Raw genomic sequence first — 12,500 nt, 5'->3', positions numbered from 1 at the left:
CACATGGTTGGGTTTGTGTATTTTTGACTCAACGTGGGTTCCATCAACCCAGCATTTTTTTAGAGTGTGTGGTGTAGATGAAGCAGAATGTTCTGTAGGTTATAGGTTCAAAGCTCAATGCCTGAACTGAGACCATCAGAATTGAATTCAGTTTGATAAACAGATGCACACATTAACTGAGAAGCTGAGCTCATCATTATATACTGAATCAAATGCTGGGTTGATTTAACCCAATGCTGGGTCAAAAATTGACACACACATATATATATATATATATATATATATATATATATATATATATATATATATATATATATTGTTTTATTTTTAAGTATAATTGTTAATTTTGGGTGGCACGGTGGCTCAGTGGTTAGCACTGTTGCCTCACAGCAAGAAGGTCGCTGGTTCAAGTCCCGGCTGGGTCAGTTGTCATTTCTGTGTGGAGTTTGCATGTTCTCCACATGTTGGCGTGAGTTTCTTCCAGGTGCTCCGTTTTCCCCCACAGTCCAAACACATGCGCTATAGGGGAATTGATGAACTACATTGGCCATATTGTGTGTGTATATGTGTGTGTGTGTGTGTGTGTGTGTGTGTGCGTGTGTGTATGGGTGTTTCCCAGTACTGGGTTGCAGCTGGAAGGGCATCCGCTGTGTAAAACATATGCTGTAATAGTTGGCGGTTCATTCCGCTGTTGCGACCCATGTTAAATAAGTGACTAAGCCGAAGGAAAATAAATCAATAAATGGTTAATTTTTAAGTTCACTTTTAAACCACATGGTCGGTTTTGTCTATTTTTGACCCATATATTGGGTTACAACAGCCCGGCATGTTTTAGAGTGTGTGTTGTAGATAAAGCAGAATGTTCTGAGTGGTTGAATGAGTGGTTGATAAAGCAGAATGTTCTGAGTGAGTCAGTTCTCAGCATCTGAACTGAGACCAAACGCATTGAATGAAATTTTAAATGTTTGAATATAAATGTCCGACAGATGCACACATTTCCTGAGAGGCTGAGCTCGTCATTATTTACTCTTTAAAATAAATGTTGGGTTATTTTCTTTATGACAAGCACAATAATCTGCCAATGGGGTGAAAAGGTTATTTTAACCTGCTCCCTTACAGATTATTGTGCTTGTTTCAAGGAGAAACTCACTTAATTTTGGCTCATTACTTCTTAAAACAGCACAATATGGTTTGCTTGCTAGATAATGCTTCTTGACTTAAGAATCTTTAGATATTTGGACTAGAAACAAGACTAAAACTCTCTTTTTTGCAGTGTAGCTCGTATTTGGTGAATCCAACAGAATAGTAGACACAACAGTGAGCCTTTATTGTGTGTTTAATGTACGGTATGTGTGTCTCTCCGTGTGTGTGTGTGTGTGTGTGTGTGTGTGTGTGTGTGTGTGTGTGTGTGTGTCCAGTGGCCTGCAGGAAGATGTGAAGGCAGCACTGCTCATCAGGCTGATGCAACATGAGGTGAGTGGAGAGCCAGAGGGCAGAAAAAGAGACGTGAACACACACACACACACACAACCACAAAGACGTACAAACATACATTCATTTTCTTTTTGGCTTAGTCCCTTTATTCATCAGGGGTCGCCACAGCGGAATGAACCACCAACTTATCCAGCATATGTTTTATGCAGCGGATGCCCTTACACACTCAACCACACACACTCATACACTACGGCCAATTTAGTTCATCAATTCCCCTGTACCGCATGTGTTTGGACTGGGGGAAACCGGAGCACCCAGAGGAAACCCATGCAAATACTGGGAGAAGATGCAAACTCCACACAGAAACGCCAACTGACCCAGCCGAAGCTCGAACCAGCGACCTTCTTGCGGTGAGGCGACAGCACTACCTACTGCGCCACTGCTGTCATCGTTACAAAATAAATCAGTTTTTAGAAATATCACGGCTAAAAATGTGTTGAAAATAAATCCTCTCTCTATTAAACAGCGCTGGAGCAAATGTTTATGAAAGAATTAACAATGCATATGAGAGCTTCTCGTTTTGTCTCTGATACAAAGAGAAAATGTTGCATGACAAGAATTAATTCGGAGGAAATGTTCAGACTCGCGGTGTGTGTGTGTGTGTGTGTGTGTGTGTGTATGTGTGTGTGTGTGTGTGTGTGTGTGTGTGTGTGTGTGTGTGTGTGTGTGTGAGAGAGAGAGAGCGTGCTTTAGAAAACCAGGCCGAAGGCAACATTAAACCCCTGACCTATTTCTTCAAATCACGTCAGTGGAATTGGACTGTTCCATTAGGAAGTTCTCAGCGATGCCGGACGCTAATAATGATCTGATATTATGATTATAATAATGAAGCAGCGACTGTGTGAAGCCCAAAGCATCTGTGTGTGTGTGTGTGTGTGTGTGTAGAAATAGTGATAATAATACAAGAATTCATGCATTTATCAATTAGAAAATAATGCATTCTCATTTGTTTTGTTGCAGTAGCTCATTTGGTGTTGAATATGCAGCGCTGTGCAGTTATTAGCAGCTCAGCTTTCATTAGAAAATCTGTCGTCTGACTGTATATTTGTTGAAGTGGGTTTGGTTTGCACGGGCTCCGTCTTTTTTTTTTTTTCTCCATGGTTCCCACCCAGGGAACAAAAGGCATGTGCATAATAAAATCATGCAAATGCATGCAAATTGCAAAGCCAAAATAGGGGTATGGACTTGGTGCTTTCCTTTGTGATGCAATCATCCCCCTCACTGTGTGCTTAAAGTGCTGGGTTAAGCAGGAGACTAAATGCTTTGAATGAAGCAGAGTAGAGAACAAAAAAAACCAAAACAGGTGTCTTTGGCTGTGGAAAATAAAGAAGAGGAATAGAGAGAAGAGAAGAAACGTATTAAATTCTCGATTTGTGTGCTGACAATATTTTAAGCTTGCATTTATGCATATTTATATACAGTTGACGTCAGAATTATTAGACCCCTGCCTATTTTTTCCCCAATTTCTGCAGAATTTTCAACACATTTGTAGTCATAATAGTTTTAATAACTCATCTCTAATTACAATTTATTTTCTCTTTGTCATGATGACAGTAAATAATATTTGACTAGATATTCTTCAAGACACTTATTCAGCTTACAGTGACATTTAAAGGCTTCACTAGGTTAATTAGGGTAACTAGGCAGGTTAAGGTTCGACAAGTTATTGTATAACGATGGTTTGTTCTGTAGACTATCGAGAAAAAAAATCTGCTAAAAGGGACTAATAATATTGACCTTTAAAATGGATTTAAAAAATTTAAAACTGCTTTTATTCCAGCTGAAATAAAACAAATAAAAAGAAAAAATATTATCAGACATACTGTGAAAGTTTTCTTGCTCTGTTAAACATCATTTGGGAAATATTTAAAAATAGAAATAAAATTCAAAGGGGGGCGAATAATTCTGCCTTCAACTGTACAGAGAGAGAATTGAAGGCCAAATTATTTTTGAATATTTGCGATGTGCTGATTTTTTTAACATAATAATTTTATTAGCTCATTTGTAGGCCGACATGCAGAAATAAACAGATTTGCACAGATTTTTAGCCCATCGTTGCGTTTACTTATTGAAATATATGTACAGTTAAAGTCAGAATTTCCAGGCCCCCCTGTTTATTTTCCCAATTTCTGTTTAACAGAGAGCAGATTTTGTCAACACATTTCTAAACAGAATCCGCTTGTTAAGTGTGACGTCACGCGAAGCGGCTTCCGGGTCCAAGCGCTCTATTCAACTGTATGGGGAAACTCATGAAATGGTAATAATAAACGTTTACAAAGCGATTTAATACTTTCGAAAATCACGATCGCATTATATATGTCCATGCCTAACATCCGATGGTCAGAAAGTGATTCATTTTTTATAAACTGTTAAAATTTGGGTATTTGTTATGCAGCAAGCCCAGAGATTATTGTGTACACTATGACTTTATATAAAATTAACTTTAATGTGTGATAGGAATTAAAAGTGGGCGAGGCAGTGGCGCAGTAGGTAATGCTGTCGCCTTACAGCAAGAAGGCCGCTGGTTTGAGCCTCAGCTCAGTTGGCGTTTCTGTGTGGAGTTTGCATGTTCTCCCTGCGTTCACGTGAGTGTCCTCTGAGTGCTCCAGTTTCCCCCACAGTTTAAACACATGCGCTACAGGTGAATTGGGTAATCTAAATTGTCCGTAGTGTATGAGTGTGTGTGTGTGAATGTGTGTGTGATGTTTCCCAGAGAAGGGTTGCGGCAGGAAGGGTATCCGCTGTGTAAACTTGCTGGATAAGTTGGCGGTTCATTCCGCTGTGGCGACCCCGGATTAATAAAGGGACTAAGCCGACAAGAAAATGAATGAATGAATGAATGACAGTAAATAATATTAGACTAGATATTCTTCAATACAGCTTAAAGTGACATTTAAAGGCTTAACTAGGTTAATTAGGTTAATTAGGCAGGTTAGGGTAATTAGGCAAGTTATTGTATAATGATGGTTTGTTCTGTAGACTATCGAGAAAATATATATAGCTTGAAGGGGATAATATTATTGAACTTAAAATGGCTTATAAAAAATTAATAACTGCTTTCATTCTAGCCGAAATAAAACAAATAAGACTTTCTCCAGAAGAAAAAATATTATCAGACATACTGTGAAAATTTCCTTGCTCTGTTAATCATCATTTGTCAAATATTTAAAAAAAGGAAAAAAATCAAAGGGGGGCTAATAATTCTGCCTTTAGTTGTATGTAATTTGTTTACTTGCAAGATACTACTTTTCAGCGTAAAGAGCTATTTAAAGGCTTAACTAGGGTAATTAGGCAAGTCATTAGTTAAAAGGGGTTTGTTCAGTAGCCAATCAAAAACAATCTTAATTTCGACTTAATTTAAATGTAAAAAACGCTTTTATTCCAGCCTAAAATAAATATTAAGAAAAAATGTAATACTAAATACTGTGAAAATGTCATTTGCACCTTATATCAATATACAATGCAATACTTTCTCCAAATGCACTTGTACACAGCACTTTATAACCTGTATATGTATAACAAAACTGTACATACAACTCAGCGTCCAGATCTTTTTGACTAACGGCATTTCTGTTTAACGTTTATCATATTTATTTGTGTTATCACTTGTCTCTTTATGTACACTGGAAGCTTATGAAGCCAAAACAAATTCCTTATGTGTGTGAAGCACATTTGCCAATAAAACTGATTCTGATTATTATTTTTAAAATAGTTATAATCTCATATGAAAAATACTACATTCATTTCTAGCACATACTAGTGCTTTTGAATCACAGTAAAATGTATTATACTGTATACTTTATAGTATCTACAACACTTTGTTAATCAATACTTCAGCACACTATAGTATTACCTATAGTGAGCTGATAAACTGTAATAAATACTGTAGTATAGTAAAGGCTTTACTGCAGTAACCTGTGGTGTAATTGTAGTATAATATAACCTGTAGCTGTAAAACTACTGTTATGTGTAATTTGTTTATAATACTATTGTTGTTATGTTACCATAGCTACTATAGAATCAACACAACAGATTAATTTGTTTATACTATAGTTTTTGTGTTACCATAGCAACTATAGAATCACCAGAAGAGATTAATTTCTTTGTATTACTATAGTAGTTGTGTTACCGTAGCAACTATAGAATCACCACAACAGATTAAATTGTTTATATTACTATAGTAGTTGTTACCATAGCAACTATAGAATTACCACAGCATATTAATTTGTTTATATTACTATAGTAGTTGTGTTGCCCTAGTAACTAGAATCACCGTAACAGATTAATTTGTTTATATTACTATAGTAGTTGTGTTACCGTAGCAACTATAGAATCACCACAACAGATAAAATTGTTTATATTACTATAGTAGTTGTGTTGCCATAGCAACTATAGAATTACCACAGCATATTAATTTGTTTATATTACTATAGTAGATGTGTTGCCATAGTAACTAGAATCACCGCAACAGATTGAATTGTTTATATTACTATAGTAGTTGTTACCATAGCAACTATAGAATCCACACAGCATAATAATTTTTTATATTACTATAGTAGTTGTGTTGCCATAGTAACTAGTATCACCGCAACAGATTGAATTGTTTATATTACTATAGTAGTTGTGTTACCATAGCAACTGTAGAATCACCACAACAGATTAAATTGTTTATATTTCTCTAGTAGTTGTAACCATAGTAACTAGAATCACCGCAACAGAATAATTTGTTTATATTACTATAGTAATTGTGCTACCTTAGCAACCAGAATCACCGCAGCAGATAATTTTTTTTATATTACTATTGTGTTACCATAGCAACTAAAGAATCACCACAGCATATTAATTTGTTTATATTACTATAGTAGTTGTGTTGCCATAGTAACTAGAATCACCCTGCAGATTAATTTTTTTATATATTACTATAGTAGTAGTGTTACAATAGCAATTATAGAATCACTACAACAGATTAATTTGTTTATATTACTATTGTAGTTGTGTGGTACCGTAGCAACTGTAAAATCACAATAACAGAGCGATTTGTTTATATTACTACTACATCAGATGAATTCAAGTACTTCACTACATCCTGGTTCATAAACACTACCGTATTTACTATACATTTCTCCAGCATGTGTGTTGGGCTTGTAATTTTGTCTTCCACTGTATATTATTTTCATGATTATCAACAAACCGTAGCCTACTGTACCTTACAAGCGCTGTACAAAGACAAAGTGTGTGTTCTCAGTCCAGATGAGTGTTTCTGTCTCAGACACAATATGGCGAGATGTGCACAGGCCCAGCGTGCAGACAGACGCCTCACAAGCCTCTTATAATGCGTGTCCACATTAACATTCTTGCATGTCTAATGCTGGTGCAGCAGACACACACACACACACACACACACACACACACACACACACTGTCCAGAGCGTGTGAATGAGGCCGCTACAGACAGACAGCATGCTCTTAATGATTTATTCATCTCTCTGTGTGTGTGTGTGTGTGTGTGTGTGTGTTAGAGGCAGCTGGAGCTCTAGTATGTGTACACATATAATTAAAAATAATTATTATACTGATGCAAGCTCAAATGCGAATGTTTTTGTTTCGTTTCAAGTCCAAATATCTAAAAATTTGTCAAAGATAATGACACTAATTATAGCCGGCATTTTATCCAGCATATGTTTTACACAGTAGATGCCCTTCCAGCCGCAACCCATCTCTGGGAAACATCCACGCACACATTCACACACACACACAATTTAGCCAACCCAATTCACCTGTACCGCATGTCTTTGGACTGTGGGGGGAAACCGGAGCAAACCCACGTGAAGGCAGGGAGAACAAGCAAACTCCACACAGAAACGCCAACTGAGCAGAGGTTCGAACCAGCAACCCAGCGACCTTCTTGCTGTGAGGCGAACGTGCTACCCACTGCGCCACTGCCTCACCACACAGCAGATTAATTTGTTTATATTACTATAGTTGTTGTGTTACCATAGCAACTGTAGAATCACGGGCGTAAATCGCGGGGGGGACATGTCCCCTCCCATCCAAGGGTTGTCGAGGTTGTCTGTTTTGCTTTGAAATTGAAATTGTTTTTGCTTTCTTACCCCATTGGCTGATTATTTTGCTTAAATTTTAATTCTGACTCATTATTTCTGGGAACAAAACACTTTTTACTTCCCCCCAAAAAAATGCATCCTAATTGAAAACTTTTTATTTATATTTTTGGTCTAGAAAAATACTAAATTAATTAATAAACAAACAAAATTAGACAAGAAAAGCTTTTTTTTTTTTTTTTTTTAACATTATTTAATCTTTTGCACTGTAAGATCCTGCATTAACACTTGATTAAAAAAACTTTAAATACTCCACAAATAAAGTGCATATTTTACCTCATTTCAGCTGCAGCATGAGAATTTTTTTTTCAATATTTTGTGCACTAGAAAAAATGAAGTTTAAGAAAAGCATTTTAGCACTTATTTAGCATTATTTTCTCCTGCACTGACACTTGTGTGCATATTTTACTGCATAAACAGGCTGTATTTTAGTGTTGGTTTCTCTAATAATTCCCGTATTAGCATGGAAAAATAATGCATGTTGATGCATATTTATCATTGTGTTTAGTGTACAGTGTATATGACATGAAAATCAACATGTGTGTGTAAAAAATGATTAAACAAGTAACTTTTTCATTAAAACAAGCAAAATGCTCTGCAATTATATAAAAAAGTAAAATAATCTTGTTTTTGCTTTATTTTTCTTACTCCATTAGCAGATTATGATGACTTGTTTCTGAAAACAAAACTTTTTTTTCACTAGTCTAGACAAAGCATCTTAAATTCAGACTTTTTAGATATTTTTTGGACTAGAAAAGATATTTTTTTTAATTGTAAACATGTTTTCATTTTAAAAATAAAACAAAAATATTAAGAAAGAAACACATTTTTTTCTCATTATTCAATCTTTTGCACACTCCTCTAAACTTCTCTAAGATCCTGCATTCACACTTAATGAAAAACGTTAAATACTTCACAAATAGAGTGCATATTTCTCAAAAAATGTGCAAAACATACCACTTTAATTTGTCATATGCACATTTTCTGCACCGGAATGAATGAAGAATAAGAAAAGCATTTCATTCAGCATCATATTCTCCTGCATTGACACTTGTGTGCATATTTCACTGCATAGAAAGGCCGTATTTTATTGTCAGTTTCTCCAATTTCTCTAATAGTTCTTATATTAGCATGGAAAAATAATGCAAAATAGTGCATATTGATGCATTTTTATCATTGTGTTTAGTGTACAGTTTATCTGTTTAGGCTTGTTTCTAGTCCAAATATCTGAACATTCCTGAATCAAGAAACATTTTCATGACAAGTAAAAAGTATTGTTTTATTTTCAGAAGTTATAAATCAAAATTAAGTGAGTTTTTATTAAAATAAGCAAAATAATCTGCAATTATATAAGAGGAAGTAAAATAATTTTTGCTTTGAAATAATATAATTTTTCTTATATTCCATTGGCAGATTATGATGACTTATTTCTGAAAACAAAACAGTTTGTTTACTTGTCTAGAAAATCATCTTAATTTAAAACTACTTAGATATGTTTTGGAGTAGAAWTTTTTTTTTTTTTTTTTTGAAAATAAAACAAAACTATTAATTAGGAAAAGCATTTTTGTTTTTTGCATTATTCAATCTTTTACACACTCTAAATTGCTCTAAGATCCTTCATTTATACTTGATGAAAAACTTTAAATACTTCACAAATAAAGTGCATATTTCTCAAAAAGAATGTGCAACAAATATTTAAAAAAAAATTGAAAAAACATTATATTAACATTATATAATTATACATTTTGCACATTTTCTGCACTGGAATAAATGAAGTGTCATTAGTATCATTAGTAAAAAAGTATTTTATTTAGCATTATTGTCTCCAGCATTATCACTGAAAATCTTGTGTGCGTATTTCACTGCACAGAAAGGCCGTATTTTAATGTCGGTTTCTCTAATATCTCTAATAGTTCTCATGTTAGCAAATTATGCATCTTGATGTAAATTTATCAGTGTGTTTGATGTACAGTTTACATCACATGATCAATATGTAGATATAAAAATGAAGGACCAGAAAAGTCAGCTTACTGCACAAAAATGCTTTTGTCTTGACTCTAGTCCAAATATCTAAAAAATTTTAAATCAAGAAACATTTTCATGACAAGTAAAAAATATTGTTTTATTTTTAGAATAATAAATCAAAATTAAGTGAGTTTTTATTAAAAATAAGCTAAATGATCTGCAATCATATAGAAGAAATTAAAATAATCTCGTTTTTTTTGTTTTTTTTTTTAAATGTTATTTTTCATACCCCATTGGCAGATTATTTTGCTTAACTCAGATGTATTATTTTTGACAACAACTTCCCTAAAAAAATCTTTAATTACTTAATTAATTAAATTAATTAATTAAACTTTTTCATATATTTTTTGGAATAGAAAAGACAAAAACACTGTAACTGTAACAATTAGTTTAAAATTATTTTTGTTTGTTTGCGTTATTTAAACTTTTGCACTCTAACATCCTGCATTATGTCAGTATTTGTCTTACCCCATTGGCTGATTATTTTGCTTAAAACTTAATTCTGACTCATTATTTCTGACAGCAAAACACTATTTTTTCCTTCCCTAAAAATTCTTCTTAATTCAAAACCTTTTATATATATATTTTTGGACTAGAAAAGAAAAAAACTGTAAAAATAATAAAAACAATTTGTTTAAAAAAATAAATCAAATCAAATGAAAAGCAGTTTTTTTAATTTATTTGCACTATTCAGTCTTTGGCACACTCCTCCGCAGCTGAAATAAGGTAAAATGTGCACTTCATTTGTGGAGTATTTAAAGTTCGTCAAGTGTAAATGCAGGATCTTACAGTGCAAAAGATTAAATCATGCAAAAAACTGATTTCTTACTTAATTTCTTTTGCTTTATTTTTAAAACAAATTGTTTTCATTATTTTTTACAAATTGTTGGTCTTTTCTAGTCCAAAAATATATAAAAAGTTTAATTAAAATAATCTTGTTTGCTTTGAAATCGTATTTGTCTTACCCTACTGGCCGATTATTTTGTTTAAAACTTAATTCTGACTTATTATTTCTGCAAAACAGCAAAACAATTTTTTACTTCCTTAAAAATGCTTCTTAATTCAAAAATTTTTATATATTTTTTGGACTGGAAAAAGACAAAAAAAGTAAAAAAAAAAAAAATAATGTAAACAATTTTTAAGAAATTAAAAAAATTTAAAAAATAATAAAAAATGAAGAACATTTTTTTTGCATTATTTAATCTTTTGCACTGTAAGATCCTGAATTCACACTTATTGAAAATACTTGAAATACTCACAAATTAAGTGCATATTTCTCAAAATATGTGCAAAAAATATATAAAAAAATATTTAAAAAATCAAAAAATCATTATATTAACATTTATATAATTATATATTTTTGCAGATTTCTGCACTGGAATGAATGAAGTATAAGAAAAGCATTTTATTTAGCATTATTTTGTCCTGCATCGACCCTTTATGAAGCGCTTGTGTGCGTATTTCAGTGCACAAAGGCCTGATTTCAGCTGCGGTTTTAACAGGTATCAGCACAGACTGAAGTGTGTGTGGATGTTTCAGAGACGCTGCTCTCTCTCGGGTCCCATAATGGAGTTCAGTGTTACGAGTGTATATGGAGAGAAAGAGGACAAATTGGAGGGGGCTTTTTTTTTGTCGGGTCGTGCAGTCAAAGGCTCCATTGTGCTGGGTCGAGGAGCAGAGTTAATCAGGAGACCCAACAGTAATCAACGGCAGAGTTTGGGTCGGACGACTGCTTGGGTAAACATCCATTGTTCTTGAGCTGAGGGGCCAAACAATGCCCGTATTGTCCCCGGGACCCTCATTAGGGTGGGCTGGGGGGTTCGGGCTCTCGGTTTGGGCTGTTGAGGGCTTCAGAAGCGGATGGGAACCGCTGGGTGAGACACAGTGAAGGGGGAGACTCACAGGATTCTCACAGGACACTCAATATCTATACAGTTGTAGTCGGAATCATTCACCCTCCTGTGATTTCTTTCAAATATTTCCCAAATTGTGCTTAAGCGAGCAATGGGGTTTTCACAATATTTCCTATGATGTTTTTGCATCTGGAGAAATTCTTATTTGTTTTATTTCGGCTAGAATAAAAGTAGTTTTTAATTTTATTAAATCCATTTTAAGGTCAATATTATATTATTGAATTGTCTCCAGAACAAAACTGTAATACGATGACTTGCCTAATTACCCTAACGAACCTAGTTAAGCCTTTAAATGTCACTTTAAGCTGAATACTAGTGTCTTGAAGAAGATCTAGTCTAATATTATTTACTGTCATCATGACAAAGAGAAAATTAGAAATGTGTTGAAAAAATGATCTGCTTTCCATTAAACAAATTTAAGAGGTAAAAAATATACAGGAGGACGAATAATTCTGAGTTCAACTGTGTGTGTGTGTGTGTATAATATATATATATATATATATATATATATATATATATATATATATATATATATATATATATATATATATATATATATATATATATATATATATATATATATACAGGCCACTTTGTTAGGTACACCTGTCTAAGTGCTTGTTAATGCAAATTTCTAATCATTCAATCACATGGCAGCAACTCGATGCATTTAGGCATGTAGACATGGTCAAGACGATCTGCTGCAGTTCAAAGCGAGCATCAGAATGGGGAAGAAAGGGGATTTAAGTGACTTCCATTTCAGAAACTGCTGATCTACTGGGATTTTCACGCACAAACATCTCAAGGGTTTATAGAGAATGGTCCAACAAGGAGGAAATATCCAGCGGCAGTTCTGTGGGCGCAAATGCCTTGTTGATGTCAGAGGTCAGAGGAGAATGGCCAGACTGGTTCCAGCTGATAGAAAGGCAACAGTAACTCAAATAAGCAC

The 12,500-nt window shown here is 33.9% G+C and overlaps 1 long non-coding RNA gene across 1 annotated transcript in view; it reads left to right on the top strand.

The window, feature by feature from the left end:
* Positions 1 to 12,500, top strand: part of si:ch73-215f7.1 — a 41,496-nt gene that overhangs the window by 18,451 nt on the left and 10,545 nt on the right. The window contains exon 2 of the long non-coding RNA XR_224442.5: positions 1,419 to 1,473. This is a non-coding gene — a long non-coding RNA (si:ch73-215f7.1). The remainder of the gene's footprint in view (positions 1 to 1,418; positions 1,474 to 12,500) is intronic.

The sequence above is a fragment of the Danio rerio genome, chromosome 10 (assembly GCF_049306965.1).
Source record: "Danio rerio strain Tuebingen ecotype United States chromosome 10, GRCz12tu, whole genome shotgun sequence".
NCBI lineage: Eukaryota > Metazoa > Chordata > Actinopteri > Cypriniformes > Danionidae > Danio > Danio rerio.
This window is presented reverse-complemented; position numbering and strand designations above follow the sequence as displayed.